We start from the raw sequence: 9,893 nt of genomic DNA, 5'->3' as shown, positions 1-9,893 counted from the left end.
CACAAGCACCATGCACTGCATAAGCATTGGCACGTTTAGGATTTTCTGTAATGTCGTTATGGTGTTTGAGCAAAAGATTCCTTGGTTATACATTTTAATTTAACTATTATGGAAAGACATGGAAATTGCAATAAAAATCTTTTCAAGTGTCTAACAATATCTTTTCCGTAATTTCTGAAATCTATTTTTTCGATGTTATCTGAGCCACCAGTTACAGCACTGCTGATCAGTCATGGCACCTCCTTCGTTCACTGATGTCTTTCTATATATTTTAAAATAGAAATATACCTGGATGATAAACCTGAAAGAGATTATTATATTCCTTCTTCTTTCTTGTTTGATGAAAAGACCTGTTAATTGCTTTTAATGTCTTTGAAGTTTATCAGACATGTCCTGCAGCCAATGATGAACTTTGCCATTTATTTCAAGCGGCATCGGACCATACTTTTTYTCCTGAAGAATGGTAAATCTCAGGGTTTTTGGAAACAGATAAATTATTTATCTTTTATAGGTTATTTTTTCAAGTTTGTTCTCAATTAAGAAATAATTTCAAACTTAATATTATTTTCCTCCAAGCTAATCCTGAAATGCTTTTTAGAGGAGGACTGAATCTGAACAAAATAATTATTATACTATGGACTTCATTTCTTGGACCAGGGGCGTTTTTACACAAGTTCTGTTTTTCACAGAAACATCCATCTGTGATTTGATAGAGTACACGCCTGGGATTTTCAAAACTTTATGCAACTTCAGTAGACATGGATTCACATGTTGCTATTTATATCACCATGAAAAGCAGTGATGTTAATTCCAAGCTTTTCTGTGATCCTCAGACATGCAGAATGGGATGCATTTGTATATTCCAGTAGCTTATACAAGGCTTCTTTACCTGAAAGTGAAAATGAYGCCATTAAGGTACAAAACTACCATTATGCCAGAGCTTTAGGAGACCTTTTGAGGAAATTATTTATTTCTGTGTATTTTTAAACTACAGTCCAATATCAACATGCTGGAAAGTCATGTAAAATTTATTCTTCTAGAGAGAAATATGCAACTTGACCTWGAAGAGTAGTTTCAGTATGGTTTTGTCTTGGTGTAGTAAAGCACAGACACCTGTGGTGGGACTTCTCAGGAAAAAAATGTAATTTTGTATATAATTTAATTTTTTATTGTGATGTATGAATACAACAGACCTAGAATRGGTTTTGAGCAGTTTGTGAGCTGTTCGTGCTTATGAACTTCCAAAGAAGAACATTCAAAATGCCTGTGGAAGTGCTCATGGAAGTCCTGTAAACAACATTAAAAGAAGAAAGAATCTGATACAGTAAAGAGTTTTAGGGGAAGTTCTATAGAACTATAATACCTATAAAAATGTAAAGTCATAGAAAATATRGCTGGACAGAGAATCATCTTCTGAGCAAACTGTAGAATCAATCTAGAAACATAGGCATTTCCAGAGAGCGATTCATCTGACTTACTTAAACATCTATTCTAAGGCAAACTAATAAATTAAGTCATTCTCTGATTGTACCTTCTGGTAATTTCTCAGTTAGTTATAATAGACTTTAGCTAAGGAATAGAAGTCTAAGTTTTAGACATATTAGTTACAAAAGATGAATCATTCTCTAAGCCTCTACCAGCCTACATAAGCTGAATGAATTTATATAAAACATTTACTAAAGATATTTTTCCAGCCTCCAGTTCCAAAAATTCTGGAGTTTTGTAGTTTTTAACATTCCAGAAATTCAGAGATCTTTTGATACTAGTGGGAAAGCTATGAAAACAAGCTAAGCTGTAGAGTAATCATTTACCTAGTACATAAACCTGAGTTGCTTAAAATCTCTGCCTAGTTTTTCTTTGTAATTATGATTTTAAACAACTAAGTAACTGAAAAAAATATATATGTTTACATTTACAAAAATTACTATGGGTAACTAACTCCATAGAAAGAATTCTCCATTTTTTATAAAAGAATAAATAAAAATTTTTTTAAAAATAAATCAAATCTGACTCATTTTGAATTTTTTCCCTGACCTCAGAAGAAACTGTTACCTTTGCTAAATATTTTTTATAAACTTTAAATGATTAGTTAGAAATACTAAATAAGTGTAAAGCTTTTATCTTATATTCTTTTTAGCAGTCAGTTCCCAAGCTTAGGCTCTACTAAAGCAATTCACACATTTCTCTAAGAGTGTAAATTGGGAAAAAAATGAATTCTTCAAGCAGCAGGAAATTACATGGGAAATACAGTGCCTCACAGATGAAAGGCAGTACAATTTTTCCCCTTCTATACTTTGATAAAATGAAATTGATACTGCAGATTGCAACTTCTCTTACAAAATGCAAGTGCTTATGTCACTGTTTTAGTATCAAACGTTATATTTCATTGCCTTGGTGATACAGCAGTGATCACCACTGAAACTAGAACAGTCKAGGAAGTCATAGCTTCTGCAGAAAAACAATTTCCAACCCAATTTGGCTTCTGACCCTAATGTAAAAATAAAGCCTTTGTGTATTTGGAGGAATGTTCAGTACATGAGTCAATAGTTCCTTACTTGCACATACACTAGTTTTTACTTATGAAACTGGCTGTATTTTTGTTCATTGGTAGAAATAGTTAAAGCTTCCTTTTTCTTTTRCTTGGATGGGCATCAGATTGAATTTCCAACAGTAAGCAAAGTGAAATCACGTAGTATGAATTCAAAATACACCAAGGTAGCTTGTACCTCAWAATGAATTCTCTCGCAGAAAATGGCCAATGCGCGACTTTCAATCAGTTTTAGAATTTTATTCTTCTGTTCAGTAGCCTTTGATGTTAAGTTGTCTGAAATTCTCAGAAACTTCTGTAACTAATAGTTTTTGCTTCTGTGTAATGATCTTAGCAGATATTAAAACATAAATTATAGGGGCCAAAGTACAAGAAAAGGCAGTATGAAGAYACAAATTGTAATTGAGGTTCCTAAGTCAAAAGATATGCAGATCAGGCTGTTTAGGTTATTAGATGTCTTAGTGATATTATGATTCTAATGATAACATCATTAATTACCTAATGTACACAAACAYCCATAGGTTTAGCTCAAAGCTATGGCTATTGGAAGGAATACTGATTTTTTTGCATAACATAGTCATTAAAGCACATGTCGTGGTAGTATGAAATTTAGATTACAGGTCCTTTCCAGATTGGGAAGTGTGGGGCTTCATCCAAGTAGCATTGTCAAGTACCAGACTATAGGGCATGCTGGAGTGGAAGCCTCACCCATGCCATTGAATTTTGACTATGGAGCAGAAAGAAATTTGAGAGWCAGGGAGTAAGGATAAATGCAGTCAAGGAGGAATGTGATTTGTGGGCTAGTTTTGAGGCCTGAAGAAATGCTGACAYATCAAACACGTTTCCCAAGATTTGATGGTATAAACTACCAGTGAACAAAAATCAAAGGTAATGGATGTCAATCACAATTACTGTCCTATTCAAAATAAGTAAATACTATATTTCATTTTCTGCTTCATAATTCATTATTGTTAAATCTGGTTAAAATCAAGACTATATATGCCCTCACATGCCTATAATATAAAGACATTCTTTACCTTTATTTGCCCCTCCAGTTGTAAAATCCTTGATTAAAAAAAAAAAAAAAAAAAAAAAAAAAAGATTAATGCTTCAAAAAGCTCAAAAAAATCTGCAGGCAATTTAATAATATGATTGAAGTAATGGAAAATAATAATTCATCTTCAAAAACCTAATTTTACCTTTCATATGAAATGAAAGGCTCTTGATAATCAAGACTACAACAGTTTAATCATTTGTGGGTGGGAGCGGAAGCTAAAATACAAGAGTYTGCTTTTTGAAAAGTTTTGTGAACTAAATACTTAAAATGCAGAATAAGAGTCTTATCCTCTTGTATTTTTCTTGATTTCACTCAGGAAAAGAAATTACAGAAAATAAGCCACACATAAAATATGTGTACATGTGTTTGTGTGCAACTGAAGATAGGTTCCAGTTGTTTTTCAGGCAAGATAACATGAGYCGAATAAATGCTATATTCTGAGAAGAGCTTTTTATAGCACTCAAACTTGTGTTGTACATATCCTGCTCTACATTTGTGGGACAGAGGCTTGTTGAACTCTACTTCATTTGTTTTAAATCAAGTAGACATCGTTGTAATAAGAGGTTTATAATAGATAATATAAAATTAGCAAAGAACTATAGTGTAGTTGGTTAGTAATTTAAGAAGACAGAAATCATGTTGGTTTGAGGAATTTATTTTTTGTTACAGAACACAACTTACCCTCATTACCAAAAGCACATGGAAAGGTCATTCTGTTCCARATATTACTTCAGTAAGTATACTGAAAAAAATCTATGCATTTGGGGGTTTTTTTGAGATTGGTTTTGACATTCTTGATTTCTGCTGTTATTCCGCAGTTCTCTCTTCTTCCCTTCCARTGAGCTGAATCCTTATTTTCAGGATGATTCAAATTATTAGTCACAGATAAAAAGTACAAGAACTCTCCATTTTCTTAAATAAAAAGCCCGTCCCCATACTTGCTACAAATTTTTTGGATGTCCTTTTCTTTATTCATTTCTTAATGGATAACCATGTAGTTAAATTCTCCTGTTGTCATCAAGTCCCACATTTAAATTTTACTGATAGTATAGAAAATAACTCACACCAAACAACACTTGTTTTATGAACTACAGAAGACTCCCATTAGGACATTGTCCATTTTCTTTTCCCTGTTTGTTATTACCTACAGACATTCAGCAGATCAGAATACATTTATCACTCCTTCCCCTACAAAGAAAAGTTTGCTTTTTTTTTTTTTTTTTTTTTTTCTTTCTGTTTAACTTACCTTGAACAAACTGCACCCTTCTATATCAGTGCTCTGGTAACATGAACGTGAAAATAACTCACACCAAACAACACTTGTTTTATGAACTACAGAAGACTCCCATTAGGACATTGTCCATTTTCTTTTCCCTGTTTGTTATTACCTACAGACATTCAGCAGATCAGAATACATTTATCACTCCTTCCCCTACAAAGAAAAGTTTGCTTTTTTTTTTTTTTTCTTTTTTTCTTTCTGTTTAACTTACCTTGAACAAACTGCACCCTTCTATATCAGTGCTCTGGTAACATGAACGTATCAACACCTCAGTTATGAAATACAGTAAATAATTGTATTCATGTACTAAAATATCYCTATATATTTCTTCCTGCTTGTTTCATAGCTTCTTATATTAGAGCTAATACCTCTGAAATGTTAAGAAAACTTGATTCACCACTTTCTTTGTTGAGTTTGATTTATGATTGGAGTACTATTACTTGTCCACACCTTTAGACTTTTTAAAAATTGCCGTGATTGATACATTTCTGAGAGCTGTGTGATGATCTCTGACGATCCTAGTTTGTCTTCTGGAGATTCATGTTCAGAACATCAGTGACCAGGACGGCTCTTTTCTTCCTTCTGTTTGTCTGCTCCTRCTTTTCACAGCAGTCTTTCTTCTTCTCCACAAACCCATTCTTGTAGAGATATGCATTCATTTTTCCTGAGGCATTTCTTCCTACCTTTATCTTTGAAATAGTATATTATTTGGCTTATGTGGATTAAATATTTGCTCTGCTAAGAAATTAATGCTCTTTCTCTGAAATTTGACTGGAAACATAAATATCTGCTTATCAGGGCTTTACATACAAGAGGTTTGAGATTTAATGTCCTATAATCCAGTCTGAAAAGTCAGATTTCTGACTTGTGTTTCAGCATAAAATTCAGTTAAAATATAAGAAATCTCATAAGCCTGTTCTTTGACGTTTTTACGTATTTAAAACATGCACTGTTATTTGGTTTCCCACAGAGCACTTGTTTATCTTTCAGTGTATATCATTTCAGCACAGGTATGACTATTATGTAGAAGGCTTTCTCTGGATCTCAGAGATCAGAGAATACCTTGAGAAAAAAAAATCAACTCTTCTATATCAGTAAGAAAAGAAAAGAAAAGAAAAAGAAAAGAAAAAGAAAAGAAAAAGAAAAAAAGAAAGAAAAGAAAAAGAACAGAAAAGCAACAAGTTTGAGGTAATATTTAGAAAAAAATATATTAATTGCCAGAAAATAGCAATCTTTAGACTTAAAAATTTTTCAAATGTAAACAAAATACTACCATCAGCATACTGGAAACTCTTTCTATATTTCAACTATGATAYGAATGGGAGGCCACAAAAAATCTTAGACAGTGGACTGTGATCAATAGATTGTGATAGTTCACATGATATCAGGACCAGGCTACTTGCAATTAAGTATTTGATGAAAGATTTTTCAAAATAAACGTTTCAGAAATATCAATAAATAAATGGAAAGCCTTGATAGTTTGAGAAAAATTAGATGAATTAATTTGTGAACTAAACTTCTCTGAAGTATTAGCAAATAAATAGAAAATGTTGAAGATTTGTGAAAATATGACAGAAATTTGACAAATTTGATTAGTAGAGTCAAGAAAATAATACTGAAAACGTTTCAAGTATAAATAAAGAATTTTTAACAGTATATGTTCAATAAAATTATAATGTTTTCTATTACTTGTCTTCAGCTCCTTAAGTCATTTAAACGAATTAGCAATTTAATCCATAATACAAGCCTTTTAAAGATCATGCAAGGAATTCTAAGCTGCATGGAGAAGAGAAGATWCCTCTATGCTTGCATACTCACTATATAATATCTCCAAAATATTCAGGAAAAAAGCGAATTTTGCTCAGTGAACTGAAGAAATAAATATGAGTGAGAATGCTTTTCATATTTTCTTCTAAAGTAAACTGCCTATATTGTTTTTGGCTGCTGTCTGGTAGGTTAAAGGAAGTTCTTTAAAAATGTTAGCTTGAAGAGGAAGTAATAATTTAAAAATATCCCTTTAATGTTTTAAGATGAATTTATTTTGGGGGGTGGGGGAAGTGTTCCAGTTCAAAAGGGCTGATGACAAGAATTATCTGACCATTTGTCCTAGAAATTGACATAAATACTGACAGGCATTGAATAATAACAAATTCTTCAGTACTGCAGAGACAAACTTTTCTGAAATAGCCAATATTATTTGTTAGAGAACGATAACATTTTGGTTTATATTTAAAAAAAAATCTTTGTGGAATTAAGTTTCTGAGGTCATTCTCTATAGACTACTCTTTTTAAAAAATGAGTAGATAGAGATGGATAGAGAAATTAGCTTAAATGATAATTTAAATACTTAAATGCTGTATGTATCAGGGTAATTAATACAGAATTATAATTTATTATACTTTCCTTCCTATTGGTTCTCCTGAGTTCTTCGCATGAGTATAAAAATAGTGAAATATTTAATGAAATAGCTGTTCTACTTCACATTTTCTGAATCAGTTTTTTTCTTTGAGTATTCTCCTAGAATTTTTAAACCATAATTCTGTTACTGCTTAGAAAGTTCTAAAAGCAAGGAAGATTTGTTTTCTCTCTTTTTGCTAGATAATTTCTCTCTTGATTTTAGGTTTGTTTTCCTTACATTTGAAGAATTTTTATAATACTATTGAAGCAATCAATCATGATCAGCCATAAGCAGAGAATATCTGGCTATTGGGCAAAGACCAGTGAAGAAAATTGTCCTTGTTTGAGGGTAATCAAACAAATCACACATAGGGGAGGTGATTCATAAACATCTGGATGAATTTATTTCTCTCCAACATTTAAGAAAGATCCTAAATGACTTGCTTAGACTAGAATCTAATTTTTAACCATCTAGAGTTAAATGATATAATCCCAAACTACACGAAATATATATATATATCCATACACAAAAATGAYGAAAAAGCAATGGAAAGACACCCACTTGGATCCTTTATTTATAAATGAATATTCTGCTTCAGCTACATAGGATAAGACAGTGGGCCTAGAGCTGTGCCTCCTCTTGCTCTTGYGTGAAATCTGGCCAGGAACATGGGTTATTTGCACTTTAAGTCAGGCTGACCCCACAGAACTGTTATGATTGCAACTTTGTGTTTCAACACATGAAAAATGTTGAAATCAGAGTACAGTTATTTTTTTTCCTGAGGTGGGGGAGTGAAGATGTAGTTTATTTCTTTTTAAGTTTCTGGAAAATGCTATAGAATGATACTTAAATACTAATTTCCAGTAGAGAAGTAAACTATCTGGAGGCACTACTCCCTGCCTCCAGAGGTAAAAAAACCAAATATTCTCTTCACGTTTGTTTGAAATTCTTGATGAAATTATTGGTAGCAGTGGAAAGAATGAGGACATTGGCCATATACGGTAAGAAAGAATTATATAAATGAGTCACAAAAGTATACTAACAAGTGGTAGGTTGAAGTCGAGGTGATTCTCTCCATCATTACATATTACCCCTCAGCCTGTCAGCCAATCACTTTGTCTTCATCAGACTGTACTTCATATGTGTACGGTAAGTGGTGATGTGCAGAGAKGTAAGGGAAGAAAAGTATTTTTTCGAGGTCTTAAAAAATAACAGGACAAAAACCATAGTCATCCTTTTTTCTTTAATACAAAGCAGTGAATCCTCCTTAACAGAGGTATAATAAAGGCACGGACTCTTGTCACTTTTTAACTGGTAGTCTCATAAAAGTGGCAGAAAGCCTCACAAACAGCAGTTACACAGAAAGTAAGCATCAAATTAGTGAATTTAGTGAATTACAGCACTACAACTCCATCTCCGTAAGAAAGTTCTGACGACATGAACTACAAGAATGAAGCTGTAAAATAGTTTCCAAATTCACCAAATTGCCTTCGGTAAATTCTTCCCATGGAGACTCAGAATAGGTTTGCTATTTTTAATGTATGGAGCTGAGTAATATATGACTGTCATGATACACGRGTCATTCATGAGATCAAGTGGACACTTGTCCAAGAACCAAAGAACAATTTCTGACTTTACATGRGTTGCCTAAGGACTGATTCTGGATAGCTATGTTCCATAGACAAGCTGTGTCTCATGCAGATAAGCAAGTAATTAGTTGAATTTTGTTCCCTCAAAATAAGCTCAGAGTGGGATCAATGGACTGTATGGACATGATGATGCCCCTTTTCCACTGGGTCCCAAGTTCCCCTCTTTTCTAGCTCACCTCAAATTCTCTTGGAGTTTCTTTCACAAAACTTCTTTCATTCTATTTCATAAATAAGTCTTAACTCAGCTTCATAAATAGCCAGCTGGCTTAAATTTGACTCCTCAAACTGGAACAAATAAATAAACAGTTTATAAATCTCCAGAAGAATAAAAAGAGGTGAGAAAAAATGCGCATGGCTTTGCCAAAAATATATTGCATCAGATCAATCCATTCTTTTCCTATTAGAGAGTAACAATCCTTCTTGATAGGACCGAAACAATAGAAAATGTCGTGCATCTTGATTTTGTTTGATACTGCTACTCATTATATATTTGTATAAAAAATATAAAAATATGGATGAGATTAATTGTTTTCATTGAGTGCAAGACTAACAGGAAAATATGTTCAAAGAATGGTTGTAATTTTTTTTACCATCAGGCTGAACGGATGTGTCTACAGGCATTTTGCAATGATCTTTTCTGGATCTTTCTAGTGCCATTCAGAATTTTATTAATGGCAGATGACTAAATGGAGAAGCTGAGGCTACTTTTTCAGTTGCAGAACACAGCAAACTAAAGGACTGTAAGTCTATCATAGAGCAGGATTATAATTAAAATAATCTTACAAACCAGACAAACGTTTRGATATAAGCATTCAATTCAGAAAGACCAAGCACAAAGCTCTTGTGTAGTGAAAATCAACAGATATAAGATACAGAACAACTGTCTAAGCAGTCTAAGTTATGTAGAAAAATACCTGGAGGGGTTAATAGATTGGAGACTGAACAAGCCAACAGCATTATGC

This window comes from Rhea americana, unplaced genomic scaffold, assembly GCF_003343005.1.
Source record: "Rhea americana isolate MKP2758 unplaced genomic scaffold, rheAme1 scaffold_238, whole genome shotgun sequence".
Taxonomy (NCBI): domain Eukaryota; kingdom Metazoa; phylum Chordata; class Aves; order Rheiformes; family Rheidae; genus Rhea; species Rhea americana.
The sequence above is the reverse complement of the archived record's forward strand: the minus strand, read 5'-3'. Positions refer to the sequence as shown.